The following is an 18132-nucleotide window of genomic DNA, read 5'->3' as shown; positions in this document are numbered from 1 at the left end:
ATACCCATCAGACATAATATCTTCTTGGCCTGATAATAACTTTTAGGCAATGTGTTTTCCTCTGGAAGCATATCGTGCACTACTTAAAGCAATGAACTAAAGCTTTTGTCACTCCACTCATATCTGGCCTTCACATTAACCAGACTTAACACCACCGACAACAACATCAAGGAATTCTTGCACCCCGGATACAAAGGCTTCTTTGAATCAGTTTGCAATGTATCATACATAGACGCATGTGCTTATTGAATAAGACTTTTGTCCAAGGTCACGAATCATATCCTCCAAGCAATCTCCCATTTCTTCATCAAACGGTTCAGATTGGGACCCACTCTACATGTCTGTCAATTCACCACGCCATATCCACGTTGTATAATTCTTCTTAATCCCATCACACAACAGATGCTCCCATATGTCGTTGAGTTTTTGTCGTCTCCCGTTCAAACAATTTATGCACAGACAAAAAAAATTCCCGTTTTCAACCGGTCAACTTTTTTTCGAAGCAAATTGCAGGAATTGTTCCACGCCTTCCTCATACGCAGGGATCATGTGACTTTCATTCATCCAACTTCGATCCATCTAAATAATAACTCTGTGATACTCCGAAAGTTATTCGAAACATAAAAATCTCACTTTTTCATTGAAGGTGTGGCCCTATCCCATTCAGGAACACATTTTTTTTATGGTAGATTCATACATCAAGGTTAAGCTTATTTTGTTAAATTTGATGAAATTTCGATAGCATTTCACATTGATCTCTAAGTACATGACATGAAGGCGGTGACATTAATTCCCCAAAAATCAAGTATGCACTCAGAGAACAACTAGAAATGCATTGTTTCAAAATTTTATCAAATTCAACAAAATAATCTTAACCTTAACGCATGAATTTACCATAAAAATATGACTCTTCCCAAACTGTCCAAACGGACAATTCATCATTCAATACAATGACTAATGCAAATTGTTCGCAAGAATCATTGTATTCAATCTCAAACGGGAATCTAAGGTTCACTCATGATGAACAAAAGTTGTATATAAAGTAAAGTACATTCATGACAGACAACAACGTACAAAAACATTCGTAACAAAAATAAGCATCAAAAGTTTATGAAAAACTTTCGTACCTGTGATGATGATCAGTATAGTGTCCAACAATGTAACACCAAGAGCAGCAAAGAAAGCCAAGTGGTTTGGTTCAGCTCCTCTAAAAACTAAGTACCAAAAATCATCAAACTAAAGCTGTATTAGGAAGCTTACTTGTCATAACAAATTCAATTGCACAATTTCTACTTTAAAAAGCTGCACTCAATTGCTTCAAGCATGTTTGCTTCAAGTGGGTTAATTACTATGCATAATAAAAAATAGTCAATACTGCAGATTTTTAACTTCCTCTAGCAAAGTTTAGGATGCCCTACAACAACTTGCCAAATTCTAGAGACATTAGAAGCGTGGAAAGCAAGCAGCAACATAAATAGATCTCTAGTTAGTACAAACTTGTCCATTTATTTTTCCAGTAGCGTTCAATTAAAAACTAACTTCATCAACAGACTCAACCGGCTCAACCTTGGGAGCTATTTGAGAAAATTAAACAAGGAACAAGAATTCATCACAAAACCATCAACATACATAGAAGATTAATACAATTGATTAACATTATATGTTTTTTGGTTTAACATTATATGGAGAGTGCTAGCAATACTTTCTTTAACACACTTCACAACACACTCTTCACAACGCATAATAAGGATGACTAACACTCTTGTGATCTGTTCTACTACTCAATGCTCCTTCACCATGAGAGAAAAATCAAAATACTAAATAAAGGTGTCTTCATTTAACCGAACCAGATTGGACAATTAAGGCTCTAGAGTTTCAATCTTCTTTGTTATGCATATGTTATATGAACTTTAAGATGCATCAAACACATTTGATCCCATGCCAAGCATAACAGAGTCATACAACAGGGAAAGGACATTCCAAATTCAAGCCAATGCAAGTAGGTGGGATTAAACCACAATCAAAACCTAAGCAATAAAAGTTCATCACTGTTCTTGATGATCTGCCAATTATGAATGACATTACAAATCAAACCATCCTAGTTCTGTATAAAAGGATGAAAAGCTTAAGAATGTTGTTACCAAAGATTAGACTTAGAAGAAGGATAAAATGTTGAAGTGTTATCACCAAAGATCAGAGTTTGCGATGAATATAGTTGGCTTGATGTAAGATGCAACATGGGTTTAGACTAAAACAACCATTTCATTTGAATTCATTTTAGTTTGAGCAAATAAAAGTGGTCCAACACATCAATTGTCAGTCAATTCATATACGTCTAACAACAGGAAAAAGAAAAGGATGGAAGTTGATGGGTCTCATGACTTTCCCTTACAAACTTACAATATCAATAAGAATGTTTAGAGATAGGCCTTCAATAAGGACATTCACTGCCAGGAATTTCCATTGTATAAGGAAAACATATTGCAGCAAAGAGTAAGTCCATATTACATTAAATATTGAATAACTATAAATTTTTTTAGAGGTGCTCAAGATTGAAATAGAGAGAGTGGAAACTGCTGCTGTTGTTCATTTCAATGGCCCAACAAAGTTGTGGCTTGAAATTGGTTTAGCTGAGGTTCAAAGTTGATGGACTAGATATGTAAATTTCTCTGATAAGTTTATTAGCAAATGTAGGATTATAGTGTGAAGAGACAAAGTTAATTATTCCACCTCCAATATTGGGATAGAATCAATGATACCGTATGGGACAAGAGGGAAGAAGGTCTTGCCTTCAGTCTCTGACTTACGGTAATGCTCCATGCATATGTCCATATATAAATAGCAAATAGATGATGCAATTATACAATACGTCGCGTACCCTGTTAGAAGTAGCTAGCAGTAACTCATGCAGTTTAAGAATATGAAGATACAAGCATCATAATGCATGCAGTAGTCTAGTAAATTATTTTATTTATTTTTCTTAATGTCATTGGAGATATTGTTTTACTTGAACAACATTTGTATCTTGTTAATTTTTGAGTTTAGATTCTTGCTTGAATTGAATGTTATAGTTAAATCAATGGTTATAAAATCTCCTTACATACTATATATTAACTCTCTTGCTCGGCCAAATTAAAGCAGCAACACACATTGAAATTAATCTCTGGAACAAAGACAAGATAGAATATTTATCGAGAGTATTGGGTTTCAAAGTTGAGAAAAACAAGGCTCATTCAAAACTAATCCCTGGAACAGAGACAAGATAGAAATTAATGTTCCATATTATTCTAATTTGGAATGGAAATTCAGTATTGTGTTACTCTTCAATAAGGCTCTTCATTGGTTGGTTTTCTCTATGTACAAAAGGGTTTTTGTGATTATTGCCTTTGATTTGGTAAAAAGGAGTTTATAAGAGATTCCTCTATTTGATAATTTAACTATGAAAAACACTTTAGATAATTTAACTATGAAAAACCATAAAGTGTTAAGTTTAAGAGTAATAAGAGGATGTCTCAGTGTGTGTTGTTCAGTCTAAGACTGGGCAATGACTGAAATATGGGTGATGAAAGAATATGCAGTCATCTTGGACTAAGTGGTTTGTAATCCCTACTTATGGCTTTTCCCCAATATGCATCACCAAAGATGGAGGAATTTTGGGATAAAATATTAGAGGAAGATAGAGAAACATAATAACAAAGGAGAGTTGTTTGAGCATTTCACCATTGTTGCTGCTGAATGTGAAGAGTATTTCACCATTGTTTGAGCATTTCACCAAAGATGCAACAATATTGTTTTTTTTCTTTCCATTTTCAACCTATGTTTCCCACCGCATTATCATCACTGCCATTCCTTTGCTAACCTTTAATTTATTTGTCACATCTACCTAGTATTGAACAATATTGTTAGTGAAGGAATGACAATGTTGAATAAAAAACAACATAATGATACCATTTTTTGATTCACTACCTAGTACCTACAACAGTATTGTTATTGAACAGTCTGGGGTTTGAAAGAAGATTCTTCATAATTCTAATCTATTACCATGCAGTTTTCACAGTTGTTTTGCCATCCACCTTAGCCTTTGGTTGTTGTTACGTGTTTACACTTAGAAACTATTTCTTTGAAAACACTACTCATTGCATAAAGCCTCAAAACCAATGCTAGTGAAAAGATGCTACCTATTGTACTATGAAAGCTTTACAAGAAGCAAAGATAATGGGAGGAAAATTTTGACAAATGTGATAGACATAGTTTATATGTTTTTTCTATGCAAATGAAATGAAATTACTAGAAAAAAACATAGAATCACCAACCTGGAAGCCAAATAATCTATCAGTGATGTGTCATTATTTTCTCCTATTTCTTAACCCTTTTTGTCACCATTTTAATTACTGATTAGCCTTAATTGTCAAATTAATTATGCAGTTTTATCATTTGGGCCTACTTGACTAATTTTGTGTTTTTAATTTAATTTCAGGAGAATTATAAGCAATTGGGCTTGAATCCGGAATTGGGCTTGGACTTGAAGAGAGCAGACAATTTTATTTTATCAAATCTTATCTTATCCAGATTCTATTTCATCCAATCTTATCTTATCTTATCTAGATTTTATTTCATTTATATTTTATTTCATCTAATCTTATCTTATCTTGTCCATATTTTATTTTATTTATGGACTTGGACTTAAAACAAATTTGTAAGCTTTGGGGCTGAGGACCTATATAACAACACCAGAGTTTTAGTTTAAGGAGTTTTTGGGGAGGAGAATAATTCTATGATTTTATAATTCCAGTTTTTACTATTCATGCACACTGTTCACGTAGAATAAAATTCATTTTCTGCAATTTTGTTTTTGCTTCAATCTACAATTTCGTTTTCTACTGATTAATGGAAGGCTAAGTCTCTAGCCTTGTTTTCTCTTGAGGATCAAACACATCTCTCTTTGAGGTTTTGTTATTACTATTGAATTCTGATCAGTTTTTCCTCTTCACCAATTACTATGTATTTGTTGCTATTAATCCATGCATGCTTAGTGCTTGATTAATTGTCTCTGTGCTTAATTTACGTTCATGCTTAATGATCAGTTTTGTTCATGAATAATTGGTGTATGTGTTGCTTAATCACATAATGACAACCTTATGTTAATTTTCACCTAGTAATTTAATTTAAGGTTGGATTAAGTGGTTGAACTGGTTACGGATAAATTCTCGTAACGTAGGATAAGAGACTTGCTTGTGAATCAAGGGGAAACAACATGTTTTAATTCTATTATTTTCTAATTCAAATTTGCTTGCTGTTTAATTTACAAAAACAAACAACCCCCCCCAATTCGTTACTATTTTATTACTATATGTTATGAACGTTTGGTTGACCATTGCTCGTTGGGAGACGGCCTAGGATCACTTCCTAGATACTGCATTTTTAATGTTTATTTGATTCGGGTATGACCTCGATCAAATTTGGCGCCGTTGCCGGGGAGCAGTGGTCCAAAGGTTCATAATAGTGTTTAGTTGTTTTTAGTCTAGCTCTGTTGTTTAGTGTGTGATGTTTTGTTTTGTGTTCTGTTTCACATTTCAGTTGCGTCCCCTGTTTAGCGCTTCCCTATTTCAGTTGCTCACAAAATTGCGACTAATTTTGTGTAATGCTGTTAACAGTGTTTAGCGATTGAACTAGCGACTGATTTTGCAATTTAATTGGCGATTTTTGTTTTGATAGTTATAGTTGTTATTTTTGGCTGATTTTTTGTGTGGTAGTTTCTTTTGGTCCATATTTTGTGTGAAAAATACCAGAAGCACTTGGTGTGGCTGAATTTGAGAGAGGCAAAAAATTTTGGGGACTTGTGTCTAGCAAAACTTAAAACGGTCATAACTTTTACTCCGGTTATCAGAATGACTATTATTATATATGCATTTGGGGTAGAAGAAAATTTCCCATGCCGTGGCAATTGACCTGTGGTCCGTTGCCATTTTAAACTTGAAAAATCATCCGTTTACTAAGTTTTTTATTTTGTTTTTTTAGTATTATTGTCTTATTTTTCTAAACTTTCCTTAGGCAGTTTTAATAGTTAGACTTTGAATTTTTGTCTGAAAATTTTTGTGCTATCTTTTCATGATTTTAGAGTGTTGCTCAAAAAATTTCAGCTCATTTGGATATCGTTTGACTATAGCTGTAGTTTTACCCCCTTGTTAGGTGCTTGTTGAGAAATACATTATTTGCTGCATATAGTGCATGACTAGGGGAAATCTAGGTTATTTAAAACCCTTTGATCCTAAAATAGATAGAACCTTTCATAGATTAGTTAGGCATAGTGTGCACCCTGATCATTCTGTGCATTTTGAGCATTGTGAGCATTTTGAGCATTCTGAGTATTTTGTTGCTGGTGATTCTGAATATTCCGATTTTGAGCATTCAACTACTAATTTTCATACTGAGAACATGGCTCAACCTCCACCTTGTGAGAGGACTCTTAGGGAGATGGCTGCACCTGATTTCACTTATGAAAGCTTGTGCATTCAATATCCTGATGAGGGTGTTCCATATGTTCTCAAGACTGGACTAATACATTTGCTGCCCAAGTTTCATGGTCTTGCAGGTGAAGATCCTCATAAGAATCTTAAGGAGTTCCATATTGTTTGTTTCACCATGAAGCCCCCCGATGTCCAAGAAGATCATATCTTTCTAAAGGCTTTTCCTCATTCTCTGGAGGGAGTGGCAAAAGATTGGTTATACTACCTTGTTCCCAGATCCATTTTCAGTTGGGATGACCTTAAGAGGGTGTTCTTGGAGAAATTCTTCCCTGCATCTAGGACAACTGCCATCAGAAAAGACATTTCAGGCATCAGGCAACTTAGTGGAGAGAGCTTGTATGAGTACTGGGAAAGATTCAAGAAATTGTGTGCAAGCTGTCCTCACCACCAGCTTTCTGAGCAACTATTTCTTCAATATTTCTATGAGGGACTTAGCAACATGGAAATGAGCATGATTGATGCTGTCAGTGGTGGAGCTCTTGGTGATATGACCCCTGTTGAGGCTAGGAATTTGATTGAGAAGATGGCTTCCAGCTCTCAACAATTCAATGCAAGAAATGATGCTATTGTCCTTAGAGGAGTCCATGAGGTGGCCACAGATTCCTCTTCATCTACTGAAAATAAAAAGGTTGAGGGAAAACTTGATGCCTTGGTCAACCTAGTAACTCAACTTGCCACGAATAAAAAATCTGCACCTGTTGCAAGAGTCTGTGGTATATGTTCTTCTGCAGATCACCATACAGATCTTTGTCCTTCTTTGCAGCAATCTAGAGTCAATGAGCAACCTGAAGCTTATGCTGCAAATATTTATAATAGACCTCCTAATGCAATCCTATCCCGCAAGGGCATTGGATAGAAGACTCCAAGAAGGTATGAGCCCACTTATCTTTGTACATATTAGATTAAGGTTTCATTAATTTTGGGTCTTGTATTTAGGGCTCCATAATGTAGGTAGGGTACCCTAGAAATATAGGATTTTTCAGCCCTTGTATTTTAGGGCACCTAGACTAGTTTTTGTATTAGGGGTAGTTTTGTAATTTCACATGCACTAAGTGAATATTTGATGTGTGTGGTTGGGAATAAATTTAATGAATTGGTAGAAGCCCAATCCAATTAAATTTTAGATGGGGAGGTGAGCATTTGCTTACTACACCCCATTGCCACATCATATAGTCACACTTTGTGCATGTCCTTCATGCTTTTCATACCTCATGACACCTAAGCACACTTAGTGGAGAATCTTGGATTAGTGGACTGAACCATAACTAAAATTCACTAATCATAATTAGTGAAATTTTGGCTCCAAAGTTTGGCTCCAGAAATTCAATTTCAAATTCAAGTAAAATTTGAATTTCCCTCCAATTTTGTGTGACACTTAGGCTATAAATAGAGGTCATGTGTGTGCATTTTTTTTCAACTTTGATCATTTGAATATTAAACTTCAGATTTCAAAGCTCATTTGGAGCACAAAATTTCGTGCTCTTCTCTCCCTCTCCCTTCATTCATCTCCTTCTTCCTCTAAGCTCTTATCCATGGCCTCCTATGGTGGTGAGCTTCTTCTAGACTCATCTTCTCCTTGAAGTGGCGTCTCCTCTCTCTCTTCCTTCTCCATTCTGCTGCCATTCATCTTCCAAGAAGCAAAGGAATCCATTGATGAAGAAGATCCTAGGCCTACAAGCTCCAATGGAGCTTACATCATGTGGTATCAAAAGCATCTTCATCTAGGTGATGTTCTTTTGCTTCCTCTATCTTTTTGTTCGGTAAATTCTCTTTAATTCCTTGTTCTTCATCTTATTCTCCTTGTATATCCTCCATTGTCTTGTGTTTTGGTGCTGTTTAGAGCAGATTCAAAAAAATAAACCGATTAAATCTTAGATCTACACTGGTTCTTGCATTTCTATGGTTCAAATTTTGTAGATCTACTCTTGAATCATGTTTTTTGTGTTGATTTTAGGTTCTATCATTTTTCATTTATAATATTCTTGTGCTGAACCTTTAGATCTAAATTTTCTTCCAAAATATTGATTAGAAAAAAATACACAAAAATCTAAGTGTAAATCACTTAATCCATGTTGTCTTAGAGTCATGTTTAGTCATAGTAATTGTCACATTATGTTCTAAGTTTGTGTTGAATTTTTATTTTGTTTATTGAATTCTAGATACATTTGTTCATGTATTCTTGTCATTCTTAGCCTATATTTTGAATTTTGAGTCTAATTCATGCATGTTATTTAGTTCATAACATGTTCTAAATCAATTCCTAGAAGTAGTCTTGTTCTTGAACTTTTTTTTGTTTTCTAAGTTTCCTATATGATGCCTATGATGAAGTTGAGTTGTGGTGCTGAGTTGTGGCTGGATTTGTGAATCAAAATAAGTCTTAAGCTCTCTTGAATTTTCTTATTCAAGATAATTGAGCATAAGCAAACACAAATTGTAACTATCCAAGCCTTAAGAAACATAAACATTACTCTTGATTTCTAGGTTGAAATCGCTGGTGCTGGCAGCTTGAGCATACGAACTTGTATAAATTACTGGGAATTCGTCACTACGTTTTTTCAGCTGAAAGTTTTACTGAATTTTCTAGACATCTGGACCAAAATTATAAAAAAAGAACCAAGCGATTTGGATTAAAGGAAAAAATAAAACAAATCGCACAAGTTGGCAGAAAAATCAGTGTCCAGGAAAAAAAAAGTGAAAGGAAAGTGTGCTTGTTGTTTTGGCTCAAAATTTGCTCTATAATTGGTACCTATTTTATACCAATCCTAGTTCTGAAATTTCAATTGAAAATTATTGTGAAAACAAGTGCCAAAACTAGAGGTTTCTTGAGTCTTTTTTTTTTATAGTTTTTCTACTCTACTCTAGAGCCATTCTAGGTTTCTCTTTGAGTCCTAGCTTGCTTTTGTGTGCTTTTAATTGCTTTAATTGTTGAATAATCCTTGGAAATTTGTCTTGTTAAAACTCTATTGGTTTAGCTTTCATTTCATTTTTTTTTGTCTTTGGTTATTGCTTGTTTCTTTGTTTCCTTGCTTGTGAGTTGCCATATAGGGAATTGGAAAGGAGTATTGATGCCATACCTTGAAGAATTTGAGTCAAGAAGCAAGGGGCCAACCACCTTCAGAGCTATTGGACTAAGAAGCACTCCAAATTGAGTGAAACACCAAAGAGAGAATAACCACCACAATTAAGGACCTTCTTTTTGTAATTTTGTAATTGGAAATTTGCTTTGCTTTCAAATTTTGTAACATAAGGCCTTTCATTGGAAGTAAGTTGGGAGCCTCCAATAGGTCACCCTACTTCCATTTGTGTGTAATAATTTTAGGCAATTTTCCCTTAGGATAGTGAGTGTTTTGTTGGGAACCTTAAATGTGGTCATCCAAACACTCTTAGGATTCGCCTAGTTTACATTTCTTGCTTACTTCCATAGCTTATTTCCTTTACCTTCCATTGTTAAATCGCCTAGATAGCTTGCCTTTTACCAATTAGATTTTACCTTATCATTCACACCTCTTTTAGTGTTTATTTTGGCTAATTTCAACCATAGTTTCTTTTACCTTTTATTTTCAAACCCCCAACAAGAAAGAACCACAACTTAGAAACCACCATGAGTCTTGATTCTTTATCTAGTATTAACGGTGAGGGTTCTACTCCTAAGGACCCCTTGTATAAGATATTAGATGAGTTGAGATCCCTTAAGTTGTGGAAAGAAAAACAAGATAGAAAAGAAAAAGGAAAAAAAAGAGCGAAAGAAATAAGTCAAGATGAAAAAGAGAAAATAAGGGAAGAAGAAAGAAGGAAAATACTAAAAGAGTTAAGAAAAGAAAAACATGCCTCCTATAGTAGTCATAATTCTTGCAAGAGCCTAAGTGAAGAACTTCGTGACTATTATGAAGGAAGGCATAGGTCACATCTTAGACCTCACTCCCATATGAGAGAAAATGAAAGAAAGCCTCAAGAGGCTAACATTAACCTCCCATACTTCCATGGGAAGGACAATGTAGAGACTTACTTAGATTGGGAAATAAGGATAGAGAAAAAACTTAAAAGAAAGTCTACTTTAAAATCTTATGGATCTCATTCTTATCCAAAGAAAGACTAAGGTCTTGGCATCTTAGGGGCAGCACCTTCTAAGCCCAAAGATGATAAGGGAAAGACAATAGAAAAACAACCCCCTAAGGCTAGTATGCAAGAGAAAACTAGCTCTATAAAGTGCTTTAAATGTCTTAGAAGAGGACACATTACTTCTCAATGCCCCACCATAAAAACCATGATTATGAGGGGCCAAGAAATTTATAGTAGCCAAGATAAGGCTACTACTTCACCTTCCTCTAGTGAAAGTGAAAAAGCAAAAGGGGAAGAATCTAGTGAAGAAATCTACCCCCAATAAGAAGGACAACCATTAGTGGTTAAAGAGAAGTGTAAGGAGGTAAGTGTCTCCTCCAAGAGGTTAGCTAAGAAGGAAACTCATTTTACAATAAAGACAAACATTAAAGAAACTTTCCCTCTTAGACAACCTCCATATTTTCTCTTTTGTAAAAAGACACTTGCTAGCATTGCCACACCTCTTGGGCTTGAGTTTATTCCTCAAGTAAAGAAGTTGTTGGATGAGGGTTTGGTTCGCAAGAGCTTAAATCCTTGTGCTTTGTTGGTGCCCAAAATAGGTATTATTAGGCACCAAGTCCCTAAAATAGGTGGTATGATGAATGTTTTGAGTGGTGCAACCCTCTTTTGTAAAATCACTCGTGCACCCAACATCTTCATGATTTGTGTACATAGAGACTCATTAGGTAGGTTTGTTCTTATTTTTTGTTTCAATGCAAACCTAGGTGCTCATGTGGGACACTTTAGGTTTGTCGTAATTTTTTGTAGGAATAATCAACATAAAAATAAAGAAAAAGGTATGTTTTATTCCATTACTTTCCTTAACTTTTTAAATAGTGATCAAGGGCTTCCCATGAACCCTAAGAGAATAAAGGTCATTCCTGAGTGGCCTACTTCACCAAGTATAAGGGAAATTTGGGGCTTCAATATCTTAACAAACTTTTACAAACGGTTTGTCCCATATTTTTCTATACTTGTAGCACCACTCATTGAGTTGGTGAGGAACTATATTCTCTCATGGGAAGATGGCCAGGAAAGGGGTTTTCAGTCCTTACCGTACTCTAACATACCCAACATCACTAATACATATGTTTTTATTCTTTTTACAGGTGTCGAGGAAAGAATTAATGAGTTTCAAGAACCTCTGGATTTGAGGTCAAATCATTTTCAAGGGGGAGGGAATGATGCAATCCTATTCCGCAAGGGCATTGGATAGAAGACTCCAAGAAGATTGGGCCAAAGATGCAAGAGAAGGCCCTAGGATTCTCATGAGCCTTAGGGTAGATTTCGGGCCCATGGGCTAAGTAGGAGCCCACTTACCTTTGTACATATTAGATTAAGGTTTCATTAATTTTGGGTCTTGTATTTAGGGCTCCATAATGTAGGTAGGGTACCCTAGAAATATAGGATTTTTCAGCCCTTGTATTTTAGGGCACCTAGATTAGTTTTTGTATTAGGGGTAGTTTTGTAATTTCACATGCACTAAGTGAATATTTGATGTGTGTGGTTGGGAATAAATTTAATGAATTGGTAGAAGCCCAATCCAATTAAATTTTAGACGGGGAGGTGAGCTTTTGCTTACTACACCCCATTGCCACATCATATAGTCACACTTTGTGCATGTCCTTCATGTTTTTCATACCTTATGACACCTAAGCACACTTAGTGGAGAATGTTGGTATTGATCTTGGATTAATGGACTGAACCATAAATAAAATTCACTAATCATAATTAGTGAAATTTTGGCTCCAAAGTTTGGCTCCAGAAATTCAATTTCAAATTCAAGTATAATTTGAATTTCCCTCCAATTTTGTGTGACACTTAGGCTATAAATAGAGCTCATGTGTGTGCATTTTTTTCAACTTTGATCATTTGAATATTAAACTTCAGATTTCCAAGCTCATTTGGAGCACAAAATTTCGTGCTCTTCTCTCCCTCTCCTTCTTCCTCCAAGCTCTTATCCATGGCCTCCTATGGTGGTGAGCTTCTTCTAGACTCATCTTCTCCTTGAAGTGGCGTCTCCTCTCTCTCTTCCTTCTCCATTCCGCTTCCATTCATCTTCCAAGAAGCAAAGGAATCCATTGATGAAGAAGATCCTAGGCCTACAAGATCCAATGGAGCTTACATCACCTCCTCAGCAGCAAAACCAACAACAACAGAATAATTATGACCTTTCAAGCAACAGATACAATCCAGGTTGGAGGAATCATCTAAATTTGAGATGGACAAGTCCTCCACAACAACAACAGTCTGTCCCTCCTTTCCAGAATGTTGCTGGTCCAAGCAATCCATATGTTCCTCCTCCAATACAGCAGCAGCAACAACAACAGTCACAACAAAGACAACAAGCAACTGAGGCTCCTCCTCAACCTTCCTTAGAAGAGTTAGTGAGGCAAATGACCATCTAGAATATGCAATTTCAGCAAGAGACAAGAGCCTCCATTCAGAGTCTGACAAATCAGATGGGGCAGATGGCTACTCAATTGAACCAAGCTCAGTCCCAAAATTTTGACAAATTGCCTTCACAGATTGTGTAGAATCCGAGAAATGTGAGTGCCATCACCTTAAGGTCTGGCAACCAAATTCAAGTGCCTCCACCAGTAGCAGCACCTGCACCTGTCAAGCTTCATTCTACACCTGAAAAAGAGGATGAGATAGTTGCACAAAAGAGGAAGCTCCCTGATCATGAGGGAGCTAACAAAAATTTTCATGCAGGTGGACCTTCTTCTTGTAGTTCTGACTTACAGCAGCCTCCTATCCCTCTTCCATTCCCACCTAGAGTAATTCCAAACAAAAAATGGAAGAAGTGGAAAAGGAGATCTTGGAGACCTTCAGGAAAGTAGAGGTGAACATACATCTGCTAGATGCCATCAAGCAGATTCCAAGATATGCCAAGTTTCTAAAGGAGCTGTGCACCCACAAAAGGAAGCTCAAAGGCAATGAAAGGATTAGCATGGGCAGAAATGTGTCAGCATTGATAGGTAAATCTGTTCCTCACATTCCTGAGAAATGTAAGGACCCACGTACTTTCTGTATACCTTGCATTATTGGGAAAAATAAAATTGAGAATGCCATACTAGATCTAGGAGCATCAGTTAGTGTCATGCCTCTGTCCATTTTCAATTCTTTATCTCTTGGACCCTTGCAATCTATAAATGTGGTGATTCATTTGGCAAATAGAAGTGTTGCTTACCCCGCAGGTTTCATAGAGGATGTGCTGGTTCGAGTTGGTGAACTTATTTTTCCTGTTGATTTTCTTAATATGGAAGAGGGATTTTCCCGTGGCTCAGTTCCAATTATTTTAGGCAGGCCATTTATGAAAACAGCCCGAACCAAGATAAATGTTTATGCTGGCACATTGTCTATGGAATTTGGTGATATTGTTGTTCATTTTAACATTCTTGATGCCATGAAACATCCATCTGAGGATCATTCTGTTTTTCGTGCCGAGATAATTGATCAGATTGTTGATGATTATATGTTTGATTTCGATTCTGTTCTTCATGGTAGGAAACATCCATTTTTATCTGATCTGTATACTTGTCATTCCTTATGTATTGAATCTGAATTTGAGTTTGAATTTGATCATGTATTTGATTTTTATGCTGAGAATGAATCTGAATTTGAGTCTGGTTTTGATTTTCTAGGCGTTGTACCTCTTGATGTTGATTTTTTAGAGTCATAATGCACTAACCATGTTGTAGGAAGTACATATACTTCTGACTTGCTTTATGAGGTACAAGCTGAGGAACCTTCTTCTTCTCCTACCCTGGTTCCTCCCACTGTTCAGCCACCACCCACACCAGAGTTGAAGCCCTTACCAGCAACCCTCAAATATGCTTACTTGGAGGACAAGGAAAAATTTCTAGTGATCATCTCTGGCTCCCTTGCTGCTGAGCAAGAGGAGAAGTTGTTGCTAGTTCTCAAGAAGCACAAGAAAGCCATCGGATGGACTTTAGTAGACATTCCTAGTATTAGCCCATCTACCTGCTTGCATAGGATACTTTTAGAGGATGGAGCTAAGCCAGTGAGGCAGCCACAGCGGTGACTCAACCCTGTCATTCTAGATGTGGTGAAAAAGGAAGTGACCAAGCTCTTACAAGCTGGAATCATCTACCCCATTTCTGACAGCTAGTGGGTGAGTCCAGTCCAGGTGGTTCCTAAGAAGACAGGCCTCACAATGATAAAGAATGAGAGGGATGAGCTTATCCCCACAAGAGTGCAGAACAGCTGGCGAGTCTGCATTGATTATAGGAGGTTGAACCAGGTAACCAGAAAAGATCATTTTCCCCTGCCATTCATTGATTAAATGCTTGAGTGCTTGGCAGGTAAGTCTCATTACTATTTTCTTGATGGTTTTTCTGATTATTTACAAATTCATATTGCTCCCGAGGATCAAGAAAAGACCACATTCATCTGTCCCTTTGGCACTTTTGCCTATAGGAGGATGCCCTTTGGCCTATGCAACACCCCTGGTACCTTCTAGCGGTGTATGCTTAGCATTTTCAATGACTTTTTAGAGCGTTGCATAGAGGTGTTTATGGATGATTTTACTGTTTAAGGATCCTCTTTTGATACATGTTTGGATAGTCTGGATAGAGTTCTTAGTAGATGCATTGAAACTAACCTTGTGCTGAATTTTGAAAAATGTCACTTCATGGTAGAACAAGGTATAGTTTTAGGGCTTATCATTTCCAGTAAGGGCATAGAGGTAGACCCTGCAAAAATAGATGTCATTTCACAATTTCCTCACCCCTCTTGCGTGCGAGAGGTTCGTTCTTTTCTTTGTCATGTAGGGTTTTATAGGCGCTTTATCAAGGATTTTAGCAAAGTGACCCTTCCATTATCCAATCTGCTACAAAAGGAGGTGGAGTTTGATTTTGATGACCGATGCAAAGAGGCTTTTGATTGCCTCAAGCGTGCGGTGACTACCACCCTATCATTTAGGCACCTGATTGGACAACCCCATTTGAGCTAATGTGCGATGCATCCAATTACACATTGGGGGCTGTCCTTGCTCAAAAGAACTTTGGATGCTGCTCAAGCAAATTACACTACCACAGAGAAGGAGCTATTAGTGATAGTTTTTGCACTTGAGAAATTTCGTTCATATTTACTTGGTACTCGTGTTATTGTTTATACTGACTATGCAACTCTGAAGTACCTGTTGAAGAAGGCTGAATCAAAGCCTAGATTGATCAGGTGGATGCTTTGGCTCCAAGAATTTAATTTGGAGATCTGTGATTGGAGCGGTGCACAGAACCTCATGGCTGACCATCTGAGTAGAATTGAGCGTGTGTCTGAGGACTCACCCATTCGGGATGATTTCCCGGATGACCATTTGTACATTCTGTACAGTATTTCTGATTCGTTCCCCACTCCCTGGTTTGCTAATATTGTGAATTATTTGGTTGCTTCTATTTTTCCTCCCTTAGCATCTAAAGCTCAAAATGATAAAATTAAGAGTGATGCTAAGCATTATATTTGGGATGACCCCTATTTGTGGAAGTTGTGCAGTGACCAGGTTATTAGGAGATGCATTCCAGACCATGAGATTGACCCAGTCCTGCAATTCTATCATTCTTCCGCACCAGGTGGCCATCTTGGCATACAGAGGACAACTCGCAAGATGCTTGACTGCGGTTTCTATTGGCCCACCATCTTCAAGGATGCGTGGAAAATATGTAGCACTTGTGAGCCTTGTTAGAGAGTAGGCGGCTCACTTTCATGGAGTCAGCAAATGCCTCAACAACCCATGTTATTCTGTGAGGTGTTTGATGTTTGGGGTATAGATTTTATGGGGCCTTTCCCTGTCTCTTTTGGTTTTGTTTATATTCTCCTTGCTGTTGATTATGTTTCAAAATGGTGGAAGCCAAACCCACCAGAACTAACGATGCTAAGGTTGTTGTGGATTTTGTTCGATCTAATCTGTTTTGCAGGTTTGGAGTCCCTAGAGCCATCGTTAGTGATCAAGGCACCCATTTTAGTAACAGATCCATGTATGCCTTGTTTAAAAAGTATGGGGTCGTGCACAAAATTTCCACACCTTACCACCCCCAAACTAATAGGCAGGCTAAGATTTCAAACAAGGACATAAAAAGGATCTTAGAGAAGATTGTGCAGCCAAATAGAAAGGATTGGAGCACCAGGCTGGATGATGCTCTTTGGGCGCATAAGACTGCCTACAAAGCACCCATAGGAATGTCGCCTTATCGGGTTGTCTTTGGCAAGGCATGCCATCTTCCTGTAGAGATAGAGCACAAAGCCTACTGGGTTGTAAAGACCTGCAACTCCTCTATTGATCAGGCTGGAGAGGAAAGGAAGTTGCAACTAAGTGAGCTAGATGAGATCCGTTTAGAAGCCTATGAGAATTCCAAATTCTACAAGGAGAAGACCTAGAAGTTCCATGACTGCTTGATAGCTAAGAAGGACTTCGTGGTTAGACATAAATTTTTATTGTATAACTCTAGGCTCGGACTCATGAGTGATAAGTTGAGGTCAAAGTGGATTGGTCCTTTTATGGTGACTAATGTTTTTCCTTATGGTACAGTTGAGATCAAAAGTGAATCCACATATAAGAGCTTCAAGGTCAATGGACACCGGCTGAAACCATTCCTCACAAACCCCTCCTTAGTGGATGTAGTGGTGGAGGAGACCTTCTTACTTCACCCTACTTCTCTTCCGCCATGAGGGAGTTTTCTTTTTCTGTCTCCTTCTTTACTTTTATTGCACTTGTCCAATTTTATTGATTGTTTTGATTGCTCTTGATCTTGTGATTGTGCTACATTGAAGACAATGTGTTGTTTAAGTGTGGGGGGGGGGGGGGGGGAGATTGTTCTTTAATTTTGTTGATTTTGTTGGGTATTCTAGATTACTTTTGTTGGGTTTTCTAGTTTAATTTTTTTAGGTTTTCTAGGTTAATTTTGTTATTTTGGTTTTATGTTTTATGTACAACATTGCATGTTTCTCTTTGAATTATAGGTTATGTACAGGGAATGGGTAATTGTTTTTGAAATAGGAGTTTCTTGGCATTTTATGAATTGAAATCCTTATTTTTCTCTGCATGTCAAGTTAGTTTTGAAAGTTCGAATTGGAAGTGATAGATTTATCCTTGGTGAGAATTTGAGCCATCATCATCTATTTTATTCGGTGTGTTTTGCCCCATTGATTGCTTGCACAATAGCCTTGGCTTGACTCTTGTTGATACTTCTTGCTTCACATGCATGTCGGGAGATGATTTAGGCATTTTGTTCTTATAAGCCTCTAGCCAAATGAGCCTACCTTGAATTAATTCCTTTGATAGCCCCTTTGAGCCTATGGTCCCCAATCTTTGTTTTGAAGCTCATTACAAGCCTTAAGTGAAACACCATGATCTCACCCTACCCTTAAGGAATTTTGGAGCTTTGTAATTATTTTGGGAATAAGTGTGGGGGGGTATGTTTCATTGGATGATATGTTTTTGATGGCCATGCTTGATGATGTATTTTGGCCATGCTTGATGTTTATA

General features: G+C 37.0%; 1 non-coding gene across 1 annotated transcript; it reads right to left on the bottom strand.

Moving 5' to 3' along the window:
- Window positions 1-6813: 6813 nt before the first annotated feature.
- On the bottom strand, window positions 6814-6920 carry LOC112997879 (small nucleolar RNA R71). Its single transcript, XR_003262937.1, has one exon. It is a non-coding gene; the product is annotated as a small nucleolar RNA R71 (small nucleolar RNA).
- Window positions 6921-18132: the final 11212 nt, after the last annotated feature.

This window comes from Glycine max, chromosome 1 (genome assembly GCF_000004515.6).
Source record: "Glycine max cultivar Williams 82 chromosome 1, Glycine_max_v4.0, whole genome shotgun sequence".
NCBI classification, from domain to species: Eukaryota; Viridiplantae; Streptophyta; class Magnoliopsida; order Fabales; family Fabaceae; genus Glycine; species Glycine max.
Note: the sequence above shows the minus strand (reverse complement) of the source record. Positions and strands in the feature narration are given on the sequence as shown.